General features: G+C 32.4%; 2 protein-coding genes and 1 pseudogene across 2 annotated transcripts in view; all 3 read right to left on the minus strand.

The window, feature by feature from the left end:
• The window catches only part of LOC125860573 (inositol hexakisphosphate and diphosphoinositol-pentakisphosphate kinase VIP1-like), a 470,733-nt gene that overhangs the window by 240,657 nt on the left and 212,783 nt on the right, over positions 1-17,293 (minus strand). The window lies entirely within an intron of this gene.
• The window catches only part of LOC125860598 (uncharacterized), a 1,020,336-nt gene that overhangs the window by 25,623 nt on the left and 977,420 nt on the right, over positions 1-17,293 (minus strand). The window lies entirely within an intron of this gene.
• On the minus strand, positions 6,768-7,708 carry LOC125857649 (zinc finger protein ZAT10-like; annotated as a pseudogene).

A 17,293-nucleotide genomic window follows, 5' to 3' on the forward strand; every position in this document is an offset into this window, starting at 1 on the left:
ATGCTTTAAAAAATAAGTACAAAACAGAGGATGCCGGAATGAAGAAGTTCATTGTGGCTAAGTTCTTGGACTATAAAATGATAGACAGTAAGACCATCGTCACCCAAATTCAAGAATTGCAAGTCATAATCCATGATCTCATTGCTAAAAGTATAAATTTAGTTAATGCCTATGTTGAACATATTAAGTTTGTTCTTAATACTCATGTAATCTTTAATGTAGGATTGATTGTGAATGATGCTTTTGAAGTGGTGGCCATTATTGAGAAGTTACCTCCGTTGTGGAAGGACTTCAAAAACTACTTGAAACATAAACACAAGGAGATGACTGTTGAAGATTTCATGGTAAGGCTGAGAATCGAAGAGGATAGCAAGGCCACATAAAAGAGCTCACGTGGTAATTCAGCAATATCTGGAGTAAATATTGTTGAAGATGATCCCACAAAATCAAAGAAAATAATGAAAGCATTTGGTCCAAAGATCAATCCTCCTAAGAAGAAATACAATGGAAACTGCTTCAATTGAGGCAAACGTGGTCATGGGGCTACTGAATGTTGAGGTCCTAAGAAGGACAAGAAGAAGGATCAAGCAAATTTGGTTGAATCAAAAGAAGAGATGGACGATCTCTGTGCAATGCTTTCAGAATGCAACTTGGTTGGAAATCCAAGAGCATGGTGGATAGATTCTGGTACCTCATGTCATGTTTATGCCAATAAAGAATTATTTGCATCATATACTCCAGCACCAGTAGACGAGAAGTTATTTATGGCGAACTCCGTTGCTGCAAAGGTTGAAGGAATTGGCAAGGTCCACTTAAAGATGACCTCGGGCAAGGTAGTGACTTTGAGCAAAGTCTTATATGTTCCGAAATTGCGAAAGAACTTAGTTTCTATACCAATTCTTACCAAGAATGTATTCAAATGTGTATTTGTTTCTGATAAAGTTGTAGTAAGTAAGAATGAGATGTATGTAGGAAAAGGTTACCTCACTGAGGGCCTCTTCAAACACAATGTAATTGTAGTTGATATGAATAAAGATTTTGCTTCTTCTTACTTCCTTGAGTCTAAATGTTTACGGCATGAACGTTTGGGACACATCAATAACAAAACATTGCGAAAACTGATTAACTTAAATGTTTTGTCTAAATTTGAGTACAATAAATCAAAATGTCAAGTTTGTGTTGAATCCAAGTATGCTAAGCATCCTTATAAATCTATTGAAAGGAATTCATACCCCTTAGAACTGATTCACACTGGCATTTGTGACATGAAGTCAACACCATCGTGGGAAAAAGTATTTCATAACTTTTATTGACGATTGCACTAGATATGATTATGTCTATTTGCTAAATAGTAAAGATGAAGCAATTGATGCATTTAGGCAATATAAAACTGAAGTTGAAAATCAGTTGGATAAAAAGATCAAAATGATCGAAGTGATAGAGGTGGAGATTATGAATCTCCATTTGCAGAAATATGCTTGGAAAATGGAATCATCCATCAAACTACTGCTCCTTACTCTTCTCAATCTAATGGAATTGCGGAAAGGAAAAACCAAAATTTAAAGGAAATGATGAATACCTTACTTATAAGTTTAGGTTTACCACAAAACTTGTGGGGGGAAGCTATCCTTACCGCAAATTAAATACTCAATAGAGTGCGTCACAGCAAGACACATGTTATTCCATATGAGAAATGGAAAGGTAGAAAACCCAACTTGAAATATTTCAAAGTATGGGAGTGTCTAGCCAAAGTCCAGGTTCCTATACCTAAGAAGGTTAAAATAGAACCTAAGACTGTGGATTGTGTATTCATTGGATATGCGACAAACAGTAAGGCATGCCAATTTTTGTTTCATAAGTTCGAACATCCGGATATTCATAACAATACGGTAATGAAATCAGATAATGCTGAATTCTTTGAACATATCTATTCGTATAAAACTAGACTTGAGTCATCTAATGGGGGGTCTAAATGACCTCGAGAAGAACAAAAAAAGAATGTACCTAATGAAGAGAGTCCAAGGTGCAATAAATGTCAAAGGATATCTACTTCGTTTGGATCTCACTTTGTAACATTCCTTCTTGAAAGTGAGCCTCAACCTTTCAAGGAAGCTATGTTGTCTAGCGACTCAACCTCTTGGAAAAAGGCAGTCAATAGTGAGATTGAATCAATCTTAAGAAATCATACTTAGGAGTTGGTTGATCTTCCTCAGGAAACAAACCCTTGGGTTCGAAATGAATTTTCGAAAGGAAGATGAAAGATGATGGAACTATTGACAAATATAAAGCAAGACTTGCTGTCAAAGGTTTTAGACATAAATAAGGTCTTGATTATTTTGACACATACTCGCCACTAACTAGGATTACATCAATTCAGATGTTAATTTCCCTAGCTGCAGTATACGGTCTTGAAATCCATCAAATGGATGTGAAAACTGCCTTCTTAAATGGAGATCTAGAAGAAGAGATTTACATGGAACAACCTGAGGGTTTCGTAGTTTCTAGTAAAGAAAAGAAAGTATGCAAACTTGTTAAGTTACTTTATGGACTAAAATAAGCACTGAAACAATGACATGCAAAGTTTGATCAAACCATGCTGGCAAATGGATTTAAGATATGAATGTGATAAATGTGTGTACATTAAAGACATTCCAAATCAGGAAGTCATTGTATGCCTATATGTGGATGACATGCTGATAATGAGCAAGTACATTGCTAATGTAAAAGCTACTAAGCGTATGCTCGCTAGTAAGTTTGATATGAAAGATCTAGGAGTTGCCGATTTGATATTGGGAATTAAGATTTATAAAACTCTTAACGGTCTAGCATTGTCTCAAACTCATTATATTTGAAAGATACTTGAAAAGTTCAAGTACTTGAATTTCAAAAGGGAAAAGACCCCAATTGATGTGAACCTTAATCTTGCTAAGAATAAATGTGAAAGTCAGTCTCAATTGGATTATGCCAGAGTATTGGGAAGTTTGATGTATGTCATGAACTGTACACAACCAGACATAGCTTGCGCTATAAGTAAACTGAGTCGATACACAAGTAATCCCAATCAAAATCATTGGATGGCAATGAAGAGAGTTTTGGGGTACTTAGATGACACTCAAAACTATGATTTGCATTACAACAAATATCAAATAGTTGTTGAAGGATATAGTGATGTAAATTGAATTACTGGGTCAACTGAAACGAAATCCACTCGTGGATATGTTTTCACCATTGGTGGAGGAACAATATCTTGGAAATCATCCAAACAAACATGTATAGCTCGTTTTACAATGGAGTCTGAATTCATCGCCTTAGACAAGGTAGGTGAAGAAGTTGAATGGCTTTGGAATTTCTTACAAGATATTCCGTTTTGGCCCAAACCAATGGCCCATATATGCATACATTGCGATATTCAAGCTGCAATAGGAAGGGCTGGAAGCGTTATGTATAACAGAAAGTCTCATACATACGACGAAGACACAACTCTGTTAGACAAATACTCTCTAGTGGAATTATCACAATTGACTATGTAAAGTCAAAGGATAATGTGTCGAATCCACTTACAAAAGGCCTAACTAGAGAGGGAGTTGAGAGATCATCGACAGAAATGGGACTATGGCTGAGAACAAGTCATCGTGGTGGTAACTCTACTTAGAAAACTGGAGATCCAAAGATCTAGGTTCAAGAAGATCAAACAAGTCATAAATGACAGTTCAACATTGTCAAAATTTATTTTATTGTCCATTCTCGTGATGAGACAATATTCAGTAACCAGGATAAAGGCATAAGGACTTTTTAATGGTTTCTAAGTTTTATACAGGGTATATCAAGTAGTGTATCTACGGGATAACACAGTTAGAAATCACCTATGTAAGTGTGAAGTGTAAGCTGCTTCAAGGAGAATCCGGTAAGGCCAGTTCTCTAAGCACTTATTAACCAAGACGTGTTCATGGCTGAAACGAACAAAACAATGAGAACCAAAAATAGTTCAAGGGTTGATTGTGTGACTTATGTTGTCTAGGTATACACCAAAGCTCGACGGTTCAAGGATATCAAATCTACCGATTGATTGAGTATATCCGATATATGTTCACTACGGAAAGTTCAAAGGGAAACCTACTTTTCCAGATGCGATTAACCCTTACTTACAAGACACACAAGTTTTTCATACATATGTTTTAACAATAGGAATTCCCCATTCATGTGGGGGATTGTTGGGTTTTAGCAAGCTGTGAATGGGAAATAAGAATGAGAAATTGGGAAATGTGGGGGAACCAATTTGGAGGAAAAATGAAAAGTCATTTCAAATGGAAAGTCTTTGGAAATGAAAAGTCATTTCTCCCATGTTGGTAGAAGAAAGGTTAAATGTTGTGCTTATATTAGGAAACACTTCATTTAACTCTTAAAGGGTTAAGAAGAAGGTGTCCCCTCGCGCCGTCGCTGTCGTTCGCTCAACCTTAGCTTCGGCTTTGACTTTGAATTTGGATTTGATGTGATTGATTGATTATTTTTGGATAAAAAATTATTTAATCAATCTCATTAATTGATTTCCTTTCTCTTATAAATTAATTTAGAATGTTAATTAATTAACAGAATTAATGTCGTGTAACGAAATTATTTGAAATTCATGTGTAACGGTAAAGTCGTTCTGAAGGGACCTGTTCCTTTCGAAAATACGTTATTTTTCCCAAAAGACACAACGGTCTGGAAAGACATGTCTGAACAGATGCGTTCACACCATTGTCCGAATAGACGCGTTCCTTGCTACAAGCGGCTATAAATAGTCTTTTTCCATTTTTCAACACTGAAAATTTTTCTATGTGCATACATTTTCTTACAAAATCAAAATTGTCGATCGACTGAGTTTGTGTGTGCTCTCATTGATGTTTTTGCGTTCGCTGAAATTAGTGAAGTTTGAGGTACCGCTACTTCTCTAATAGTTAATCCGTTTTATCTTGGGAGGAATTAATCTGTAACCTCAGGGGTTTGAGGGGATTAAATGTCTTAAAGAAACACAGTAGATCCTGTGGACTCGGATTATTTATTTTCTGTCTGTTTCATCTTTTTTCTGTTTCTATTTTTCCTAACTTGAATACAGGAGATTACAATCATAATACAAAACAATAAGTCCAATAACCTTTGTTTGCTTAGGCCCTCTTCATTTGTTCCAAACGGCAGAAATATAGCACTACACATGATAACTTCATCAAATTATGGGAAAAAGTTGAGACTAATAGATAAAAGCAGCCTTAAGAAATGCAGTAGCTAGTTCGGGTTGAAGGAACAAATTATAAGGATTGTTGTAGACCTCACTGACATTGTTGTTTCTGTTGGTTGTACACCAAAATTCCAATATTTGTCTAATTATCAGTAAGGTACTTACAATTTATGGGAAGCCAACAGTATAATCCATCCATAAAAAAGGACGAAGGAGAAGCAACATACAACACAAACAACAGATGGGGAGAAATCAGAACAGGGAACCATCCCAAAATTTCTGTGTCAAAAAGTATTTCTCAAGAAAAGCTAATTGATTTTGCTGCTGAGAAGACCAGAGATTGAGAAACTCGAAAAAGATTGAAGAGAAAATCCATAAGTAATATTATTATTAACAAACAAAAGCCAAAAGGAAAGAACAATGTGGACTGAAAGTGATAAAAGTAAAAAGTCACAAGTTAATCAGTCCATATGTTTGAAATACATGGAAAACAAAAAGACAGAGCACACTTCTTCTGCTTACTGCTTAGCATATAGTTCCATAATGTAGTAAACAAGAAATAACAAAAGAACAAAGATGAGAGTTGTGTCTATACCTGCTATGTAAGCCACTTGTGAATACGCTGCATTAGTTAAGAATTTTGGTTAAATAACTTCTAGATTGTTTTTGTCTTGAGCTGAGGAGGGTCTGTCGGAAACAACCTCTGCGCACACAACTAATTGCAATATTGAAGCTCATCCCTTATACTTTTGGGACATTAATTTATTTCAGGAGAAACTTTTGTAAATGGTATACAGATACCATACATTATACTTTTGGGACACTGGGGCCCTGTCGTCCAAAAATTAGAGCATATTTGTCCGTCCAAAAACTAGAGCATATTTGCCCTTCACTTGATAGATTGAGTACATTAATTTATTTCAGGGGAAAATTATAAGTATACCCCGGAACTTTTGTAAATGGTATACACATTTCATCTGTTATACTTTTGGACATTGGGGCCCTGCCGTCCAAAAACTAGAGTATATTTGCCCTTCACTCTAACGAAAGACCAAATAGACACACATGGCGTAATCCTACGTAGGGTCCCTGTTTAATCAATTAATTAAACCCAAAATTTTAAAACCAACCCATATCCACCACCAACCCGTATAACCCATTACTCACACTTAAACTAACCCATCCAAAAACCTAAAAAAATCCCCATTTTTGTTTCCCTTTTTGCTTCATTTAAAAAAGGGAAAATAGATGAATTTACCCCCGAACTTTGATAAATAGTACATATATGCCCTCCGTTATACTTTGGGTCCATCTCAGCCCTTGTCGTCCAATTATCGGTACACACATGCCCCTCTCATTAACGGCCCCCTCGTCTTGTACACATGTCGTAATCCTAATCAACTACCCGTTTGACCATTATTTTTAACCCATAAACTAACAACCCGCCCTATAAACCCATACCCACCCGATTCCCTCTAAAAGATCGTAAGTCAATTAAAAGACCCAAATCTTCCGAGTATCGTTCCTATCTCACAATTCCTCGTACTGTAATCTATTTAGTCCATGGAAGAATTCTCTTCACTTCATCATCACCATCTCTAATTTCTTCCGTTACTTCTTTTTCAATCTTCATTAATTCTACACCAACTCTACTCATTTCTCTCTGTTAATTTTCAATTCAATCACTACAAAATCAAAAACACAAAAATTTGAGAGTTGAAAAATGAGAATTGAGTGGAATAATTCAAATTTTGGAGGTAGAGATAGCCGAGACTTCTTCGCCGGATGTGGACTCTCTACCTCATCCTCACCGGAACCAAATCCATGACAGAATTCCGGCAACACCGGAATGTTCAAGTCAAAATTAGGGTGGCTGATTATAGACCCCACGTCCTCTTCCTCCATAACTCCGACACTAGTACTAACGCTACTATTAGTGTTATCGCCGTCGTAGTGACACCATTTGTGTCCTCCCAAAGCTTGTCCAGTAGGAAAACACTTGTGGAAAATCAAACACTTGTGAGTCCTTCCACTGCCATTACCGTTACCGGAGCTAGTAGTTCCAATGGCATTAGTAGTAGTTGAGGTAGTCGACTGATCATCTCTTTCACCGCCACCGGCGATGAGTTTCTGATGACTAGCTTTATGTCCTCCTAAAGCTTGATAGGATCCAAATCCCTTACCACAAACTGAACACTTATACAACATCTTCTCCTCAATCTTCTCCGACGGCGTGTGGATTTTCATCACTGGCACCGGCGGTGGTAGAGATCGTACCTGACTAACAGAGTCATCGCTCCGCCCAAACATAATTAAACAAAGCGCCAAATATTCCTCTTCAATCGGCTGGCGATCCATACTCCATGACCTCTTAGATCTCTCCCATTTAGTCCAATTCTCAAGGTACCGAAGTTGCTGCTGACCTTTGCTCTCAAATTGAAATGTCTACGGATTTGAAGTACCAATTGGAGAATTCAAAGCTTCAAGGGCCATCTCAATTTAGAGTGAATCGGGTGGGTATGGGTTTATAGGGCGGGTGGTTAGTTTATGGGTTAAAAATAATGGTCAAACGGATAGTTAATTAGGATTACGACACGTGTAAAGGATAAGGGGGCCGTTAGTGAGAGGGGCATGTGTGTATCGATAATTGGACGGCAGGGGCTGAGATGGACCCAAAGTATAACGGAGGACATATACGTACCATTTATCAAAGTTCAGGGGTAAATTCGTCCTTTTTCCCTTTAAAAAAAAATTATATTTGGCCTTATTGCTTTTGATAATCTCTTTCAGATTTCTAACCTCCTTTTTCACGAGTCCTAATTCTTTTGTGTAGCACAAAACTTCTCTTTCGCCTCAATGCTTCGGAAGAAACTTCCTTCAACGCCAATGCTAAATCATCTAAAGCCTTTCTGCACTTTTCCTCTGTCTCATTTGCCAATTTCATTTCTTTTCTTAGTAAAACTCATCTCATCTTTGAATGCCTTGGCCTTTGACGATGTAATCTTCTCGTTCTGTTTTACCAATTCGAATTCAAACTTGTTGTTTTCTACTTTTTTTCCGATCAAATTTTTACTCTCCTCATTGTAAGAAGTGTCTAAAGATTCAATTTTTTTTCGCAAAGAGAAGTTATTTCAAGCATGGATTCGTCGAGTTCAATCTTGATTTCTTCAAACCGTCTTGTCTTAGCTAACCAAGCATCAAATATGTTGGTAACCAAGCATCAAATATGTTGGATTCTGATAACTTCTTGTTCTCCAATTCATCTTCAAATTCTTGAAACCTTCTCTTAAAATTGGATAACCAATCTGTCACACGAATCTTGAATGATTTTATAGAATTATATCGGTGCGGAATTGGTAATTGAGGAACTCATAGAAGTGGTAGTGTGGTAGGTGAGTATTTTATTTTAAAGATTTTATTATAATATTTTTTGTTAAGTGTCTTAATCTTGATATCTCTTTAATTTTATTTTTTGGTAGTGTGAAATTCATGGTAAAATGTAATAATATTTATTGTAATATTCTTCCAATAGTTGTTTTAATCTGAATATTTCTTTAATATTGTTTATGATATATTCTAGATATAACATATCTTCAGTTCTTTAGTACATATATAAATTTTCCTCCATTAATTGTTCTAATAGTTTTATATCTTCCATAGATTTTATCCAATATTGTAAATATTCGTAGTTCATTTTAATCTGAATTTATTTCTAAATCATACCACTCTATTCTTTCGAAGTCTAAATCATGTAGGTCTATTTCATACCATTCTTGATTTAATATATCTTCTGATTCGTAATCATTAAATATTTTTTCCCATATTATTCTTCTTAATTCAATTATTTTTATATCCTTAAGTACATATAATATTAAAGTTTCATAATTTTTTATCATTTCATCATGCATATATGTAGTCATGTTCGTTGTCTATGCAGATTTTATTTTCAACTATTCCTTCCTATCATATTTATAATTGATTAAATTCATATTAGATCATTATGAACTAGATTATCTTTATCATGTTTTCCTGTCACTACTAGCATCGTACTTTAGCGGATACTTCCTTCTTATCAGCGCCTCAACTTTGTTTACTCCCCTAAACGGCTTTCCTCGCCTACCGGTTTCAACATTAGGATGGCATAGTATAGAAGTTTTCTCCCTGTTTCCAGTGTGCTAATAAACTAGAAATCATGATTCAAATAATTCTAATACATAATAACTAACATAAATTTATTCAATCACATATATGATATTCAGGAATATATGAAATTAGTTCCGCATATATTTTGAACAAAATACCTTTGCTTCTTGCTTTGCCATGCTATCTGAAATATCTGACTGGATTTCAGATTTCTCCATATTAACTTTTAAGTGTTTAATATCTTAAGAGAGTATTTTGAAAAGAGAGGATTTTTATGTAGAAGAGTTTTATTGCTTTAGGCATTGCCTGCTTTTTACAATGGTTCCTACTAAGTCTATATATAGACACACAAACTTACAATTCTAAAAGCTTATCCTAACACATTTTTTACACATGTCTACTTACTATTCATGACTACTATTCATGAATAGTTTTATTTTGTCTACTACTATCTACTTTACGACTTATTTGCACAATAATGTACACTATCTACTACATTTGTCATTTTTTGACAAAAGACCCATACCTATTCCATACCTACTTTATGACATATCTTACACATATCTTGACAATATCTTGACAATTTTACACATATCTTGACAATCTATCTTCTTTCCGTTCTTATCTTTGACAACTTCACATTACATTATTACATAACTTTTTCCGCTTCTTATCTTCTTCTTGTTTTCTTCCTCGTTAATTATTCCAACTGGACATCTGGAATTATATTATCTTCTCCGTTGCACTTTGAACATATATGGTCCGGATATTTATGACCAATTAATTTACAATATCTGGTTAATAATTCTGCTGAAATAAATCCTTCTTTTAATGCTCGTGTCGTAGGTCGTTCTTCTGGCTTTAGTAGTGATAAAATCCATCTCTGGACTTCATCCATATCTGCTTTCCTTAGTTCCCTTGAATTGGAATAAATCATTAATTGATCTCTTGCATAGTAGCTCCATATAGCATTTCCATTTAAATAATTGTTTGCTAACTCTTGTATGATAGTTGATATACCAATTATTCTTTTATTGGCATAAAAACTTGGTATCTCTAATTTGCATATCTCTTCTTGTTGTCCGATATCCTCGGGTATAATCATATCTTTGGTTAACCCTATCTTGATAACTTGTATTGGAGGTTTTATTTCCTCGTATAATATCTCTGCTGTTGCCGTATAAAACTTTACAAAGAATAGATTTCCCTTAGTAACTCTCTTATAAGTAATAAATGCTCTATATAGTTCCGGTATTCCGCTTAGTTCTTCTCCGTCATATGTATATACAGTATTTAGTAATCCATAGTTATAACATGTCCTAACTAAGTTGGCGTTAGTTTTTGGTTGTGCAATTAGTTTATTATAACCTTGCAGTCTTTGGGTTAAATAATCTTGGTTTGGTTCTTTTGTAGTTGATCTGGGGTTGCGGTTTAAATAGGTTTGAATTTTGTGGATATTTTCAATATAGGTCCGTGTGATGTAATTATATGTCTTTTTCTCACTTTGGTTTTGCAAACTATCTGCGTATGTAGATGTTTGTGGTTCTATGGACACATGTTTAGGTGTTCTTTGGGTAAATGGTTTTGCAAATAGCTGGTTTAAGTTAGCATTTTTATGTTGTTTATCGCTAACTTGTTTGCTTGTACCTGCAGCTGTATTTAAACAAACGTTATGGGTTTTAAGGAGTTTCCCATCGTCTCCTTTTAGCTCTGGATTTTTTCCGTCTTCCGATCGACGTAGCTCCGCATTTTTATAGTCATGCTGCTGACTAGCTTTAGACTTCATATTATCTTCATTAGTTTTTAGCTTTTGTATCTCGTTGTCCATACTGTCCACTTTTATACAAAGTGTAGTTATGGCTTTGAGTATCTCTTCCATTGTATTTTCGTTCTCAGTCTGAGTAGCTTTGTCTTGATAAGTAATCTGCAATAACATTCTTATCAGTTTTTATTACTTCAATTGTAAATGTGAAATTTAATATATTTAATACCAATCTCCTTATTTCTTTTGTTGTTACCGAATCTTGTATTTTTCTTGTTAGCCACCATTTTACTTGTGTATTATCTGTTCTTATAATAAATTTGTTATATACAATATATGGTTCAAATGATAATAAACACTTATATACTGAATATAATTCTTTTCTATTTATTTCCCATTTTATTTCTGTATTATTAAACGTTCCTGAATAATACCTGCAATGATGTTCTATCGTAGTGTCATCATACCTGTATTTTAATATTCCTCCATAACTTTTTTCACTTGCATCTGATTCTATTATATAAGTAAATTTTTTATTTTCATCTGGAAAGTATAGTTTAGGTAAGTTTTTACATAATAATTTTACCTTTTGTATTTGTATTTGGTCTTTTTTATCAAACTGATATTCTATATCTTTCTTTAATTTTTGTTGTAATGGTTTTAAATTCTCTGCTAATTTTGGTATGTATTCTCTTACTTGATTTACTAGTCCTAAGAATGATTGTAATTTCTTTTTTGTGTCTAGTTGTTCATTTGAGTTAATTATTTTTTGTACTATATGTGTTTGCATTTTTATTCCGTTTTTATCAATTTGTATTCCTAAGAATTCTATTTGATTTTTCATTATATCAGCTTTCTTTTTACTTAGACTTATACCTGAATATTCTATGATGTGTATAAATTTTTCTAATAATCTTATATGTTCATCTTGTGTCTTAGAATATAATAATATATCATCGATGTACACTACACAATTTTCTATTTGTTTAAAGTAATTGTCCATAAAGTGTTGATATCTACCTGGTGCGTTTTTATATCCAAATGGTAATACATTCCATTCATAAAATCCTTGTGGTACAGTGAATGCTGTTAGTTTTTTAGATTCTTCTTCTAGTTTTAAGTGGTAAAATCCTGATTTACAATCAAATTTGCTAAAATAATTATATCCTTGTATTTGTCTTATCTTTAGTATTTTATTTGGTATCGGATAATTATATGTTTTAGTTTTTGCATTTAAATTTCTATAATCAATAACCATTCTACTTTTTCCTCTTTTTTGTTCACTATGTTTATTTACGATAAATGCCGGGCTTGTATGCTTACTATTGCTTTCTTGTATATATCCTTTTTCTAGTAATTCATCTATATGTATCTTAAATTCGGTTAAATCATTAAAATTATACTTTAATGGTTTTTGGGTTATTATACTGTTATTATCAATTAGCTCAATTTTTACTTTTGTTTTATGTTTTTCCCATCCTTGTAAAGGATCCTCACTATATAATAATTCTAACTTATCTTGAATTATTTTTACTTTATCTATAGAGAATATAATTAATTCTATTTTAGGGTCTTCTTCTTTTATATTTTCTAATTTTTGTGTAATTTTTTCACTTCCTTTTATCCATTCCGTTGTTTTTCGTTTTTTATTATTTACTCTTTTTGCTCCTATTTTTTGTTTACACGGTGTCGTGAACCACCAGTGTGTTTTTGTAATTATATGTGGGTATAATTTTTCTAAAAATGGCATTCCTAATAGCATATCTTTTGTAGTTAATTCAAAGTTATATATTTCTTCTATAGTTAATATCTTATCCCATATTTGTACTTTTATATTTTTTGCCTTATATGTGATCATGCTTCCTTCATTATTAAATCCTGTTACTACTATAGGTGTTTTTAATTTTTCCCACTTATCTTCTGGTAAACAATTATATTTACATATATTAGCTTCTGCTCCCGTATCTATCATTGGTGTATAATATCGGTTGTAATATCCTTCTATTATTATCTTCGCAAGTATATATATTTTCATATTTTTATCATACTAAAGTCCTTTTTATTATTACCCTTTTATTTTCATAATTTATTGTTAATTGTTTGTCTTCTAGATTATATGGTTTTACTTGTTCTAACCATTTTATTCCTAAGATGATATTTTCATTTCCTTGATATATTTTGAATTTTATCACTATTGGTACTCCTCCGATGATTATTTCCTTTTCTGTAGTTTCTTCGGTATATATTAATGCTTTTGGTAGTTCGGAGCATGATTGTTCAATAGTTATTATTTCATCTTCCGTCACTAATTCTCTTGTAATATAATTTTCTTCTCGTCCTGTATCTATTAGTATTAAATATTTTCGTTGTTCCATTATTCCCGTGATGTAGTAATGATATGGTTTTATGTCTTCTTCCATTGATTTTAGTGGGGTTTTATCTATTCTCCTTGAGGTACTCATTTTTGATGATATTTGGGGTATCTCATTGTTTATTCTTTTCGATGTGCTTAGTCTTTCTTTTACTATTTCTAAATCTTCTTCTATATCAATTTCATTATAACTATAATCATTTTTATCTATGACTGTAACTATTCTTTCAAAGGGATCTTCTATTTTTATTTTATTTATTTTATTTTTTGCTGTTATTTTGTGTTTTGTCGTTAAAACATATAAGTTTTTACATCTAGCTGTAAATATTTTACTTCCCGGGGCTAGTTCTATTCCTGACATTTTCCAATATAATACTAATGATTTATCTATATTTCTGTCATTTACTGCTACTGAGTAATTAGCACTTATTATAAATTTAAATTTTTGGTATATGAGGTTACCTTTTACCGCACTTATTATGCTTTTTTCTATAGGTTGTATAATTCTATCATCTGCTAAGTATATTTCTATGGGTGTATCTATTCCTTCTCTAAAACATGCTTTTATTAGTATTTCTGTTCCTCCTAAATGTACATATTTAATTGGATTTTTAGCCTTAATATCTTGTATTTCTTTATTTATTATTCGTTTATTTATTATTGGTATTTTAGCTTTTCCTTTAGTGTATTTGCAATCTATGATATGTTCTCTTTGACTTACTACGTAATATTCTTCTTTTTGTCGTTTAAACCAGTTTCTTATTGTTGGTATTTCGAATATTTTTGCTACACTTAGGTCTAATTCTTTTCCTTTTATTTGCTCAAATATATTATTATCAAATATTATTTTTTGTTCTGTCGATTCTTCATCTTGATATTTTTCTTTAGTTATTATTTGTATATCTTTTTCAGTCATTGATATCGTATTCATTATCCGATTCTATTACTGAGCTATTTTCTATTTCATTTTCCGATAATTCATATATACTATCATTGCTTTCTAATTCATAATCTACGTACTCTATTTGTGTATATTTTTCATCGTCTATTATTATTTCTGATATTTGTTTTTTCTTTGGATTTTTAGGTAATTTACAATCTCTAGCTATATGTCCTAATTTTCCACAATTATAACAAGTACATTCCGTTAGTTTTCTTTTTGGTCTATATGGTCTTTTGGTTTTGTAGTTTTTTACATAGTACCTTCTTCTTGGTTTTTTATATTTATATTTTGATCTATATTTTTTATTATATTTCTTTTTATTTTTATAATATCTATCCGTACAACCAAATTGGGGTGCTGTCTTATTTTTGCAACATGCCAAGTTTTTTACTAATATTTTTTCCATTTTTATTTCTTCTTTATGTTTTTCACATAGTTCCATAAACCATCGTTGTAAGAATTTTATTCTAGCTCCTAAGGTATCTGTTAATTCTGCTTCATTCCAACTTTTTATTATTTTTGAATTAAAAGGTTCTGGTAATTTTGTAAAATATAATTTTCTTATTTCTTTACTTTCTTCTATGCTATATGTTCCTTTATAATAGTATTCTCTAAATGCACATGTATATTCATCTATGTAACACATATTACATATTGCTAATTTTGTCATTAGATTCCGATTTATGATCTTTTCTTTATTTTGTTCTTCTACCTCTGTTGTCATACTACTAAATTCAATTCTTATAGCTATTTCGTATTTATATAATATTTCCATGGTTGTAGTGGCTATTCCACCATCAAATTTTTTATTATTTCTTAAAGTTGTTAAGCTTTCACTTGTTAAATTTTGTAGCCATAATTTTACTGTTCCTATAAGTGTTCTTTCTATGTATCCTGGTGCCTCTGCTATTACTATCTTGTTATCTATTAATTGTTTTGATATATATCTTATCCATAATTGGATTGTTTTATTTATATCTGCTACACAGTCTAAATCTAAAAAATCATGTTGTCCAATTATTAGTTTAGGCGTCCATTTTCTACTTAATCTTTTATCCCATGTAGTTTTTTCTTTATCATATTGTTCATAATTTTCATTATAATATTTTGGATTAAAATTTTTTGGGTTTTTTACTCCTGATGTGCTAGGTTTTTCATCCATGTTTACGTCTTCTGTATTTACTTCTAAATTCTTTGTATTATCTATGTTTGCTAAAAGTTCCGTATATGTTTCGCTTGTTTGCGAATGTTGTTCTAGATCATCGTCGTTTATTTCATCAACTCTTATTTCGGGTAGATTATCATTTTGTTCTTTTTCTTCTATTTCATCTTCTAGTTGCAATTTTTCTTTAAATTTAATTATCTCATTTGTTAATTTCGTTTTTTATTCTTTTTCTTTTTGTTTTATTTCATATTTCTCTAGTAACTTGAGATAACATTTTATCGCCTTTCTGAATTCCAACTTCAAACATATGATATCATTATCTTTCATCTTTACATCTTCAGAGTTCACTTGATTTCCTTGATGTTATTCCATCACTTGCCTTCATATTGGCCGTATGGACTACTTGTTGAGAGAAATGGGGATTTTTTTAGGTTTTTTAATGGGTTAGTTTGAGTGTGAGTAATGGGTTATACGGGTGGGTTGAGTGGATATGGGTGAGTTTTTTAATTTTGAGTTTAATTAATTGGTCAAATCGGATCCCTCCTTAGGAGTGCACCACGTGTCCCTATCTGGTCTTCTGTTAGAGTGAATGGTAAATATGCTCTAGGTTTTGGAGGGTAGAGACCCAATATTCCAAAAATATGATGGAGGATATCTGGATACCATTTATGAAAGTTTGGGGATATATTCGTCATTTTTCCCTTTATTTTAATATGTTTTCCTTGTCCTACAAATCTCATTCTTCACCCTTTTCAATCAGTGAATTGGATGTATTATTTGAGCTTTCATTGTTATTAGAAAAGTATGAGAAACTATTTCACACAAACTTGAAAGGTAAATAAAAATAACAACGACAACAACCACCGGTGATGGCCCTTTTTTGGTAGAAATCAATAATAAAATAACATTTTTGCTAGAGTATGAATTGAGAAGTAAATATATGATGGGTAGATTCTCAATCGATTACTAAGATCTATCCAAATTGGTTCCTAGACAAGGATAAGGTATGATTAAGAACTTCTTGCACTTTTTATTGTTCTTTGTCATACCACTTGGTTATTGGTAATGTTAGTTTCTTCATAAGTCACAAAGATGAAACTGCCTTGGTCCTGATAGAGGATTTAGATACCACTAAATTTCAATGGTTTATTTAATTGAAAAAACATATTTATCTGCAAGTTAGTGAAGGAGCGGGTAGCTAGCCGCTTCCAAATAAAGGGTGATGCAGTCGGTAGGTATGTTACTCTGCAAGTATTAATGATTTGATTACACAACTCAAACACGGTGATCTATAGGCGATAGGGAGACAATTTACTCTCACTATTAATCTAAAAGTAAAGAAGATGAAATTAAGTATCCTTAAGGGTGTGTTTGGTATGAAGGAAAATGTTTTCCTGGAAAATAAGAGATTTTTGACTTATTTTCTCATGTTTGGTTGGTGAGTAGAAAATATTTTTTGGAAAAGATTTTTAGTGTTTGATTTATGAATGAAAAGCGTTTTTGAGAAATATCTTTTATTTTTACTAGAGTAGAAAATAATTTTTGAAATTTAAAATATTTTTTAAAAACAAACTTAATTTTTTTTTTGGGTGGGGGTGCGGGGGGTCGAGGGTAGGGGTGAAGAAATAAAAATTTGAAGTTGAAAATATTTTTTAAAAACAAACTTAATTTTTTTTGTGGGTTGGGGGGGGGGG

This window comes from Solanum stenotomum, chromosome 3, assembly GCF_019186545.1.
Source record: "Solanum stenotomum isolate F172 chromosome 3, ASM1918654v1, whole genome shotgun sequence".
Taxonomy (NCBI): domain Eukaryota; kingdom Viridiplantae; phylum Streptophyta; class Magnoliopsida; order Solanales; family Solanaceae; genus Solanum; species Solanum stenotomum.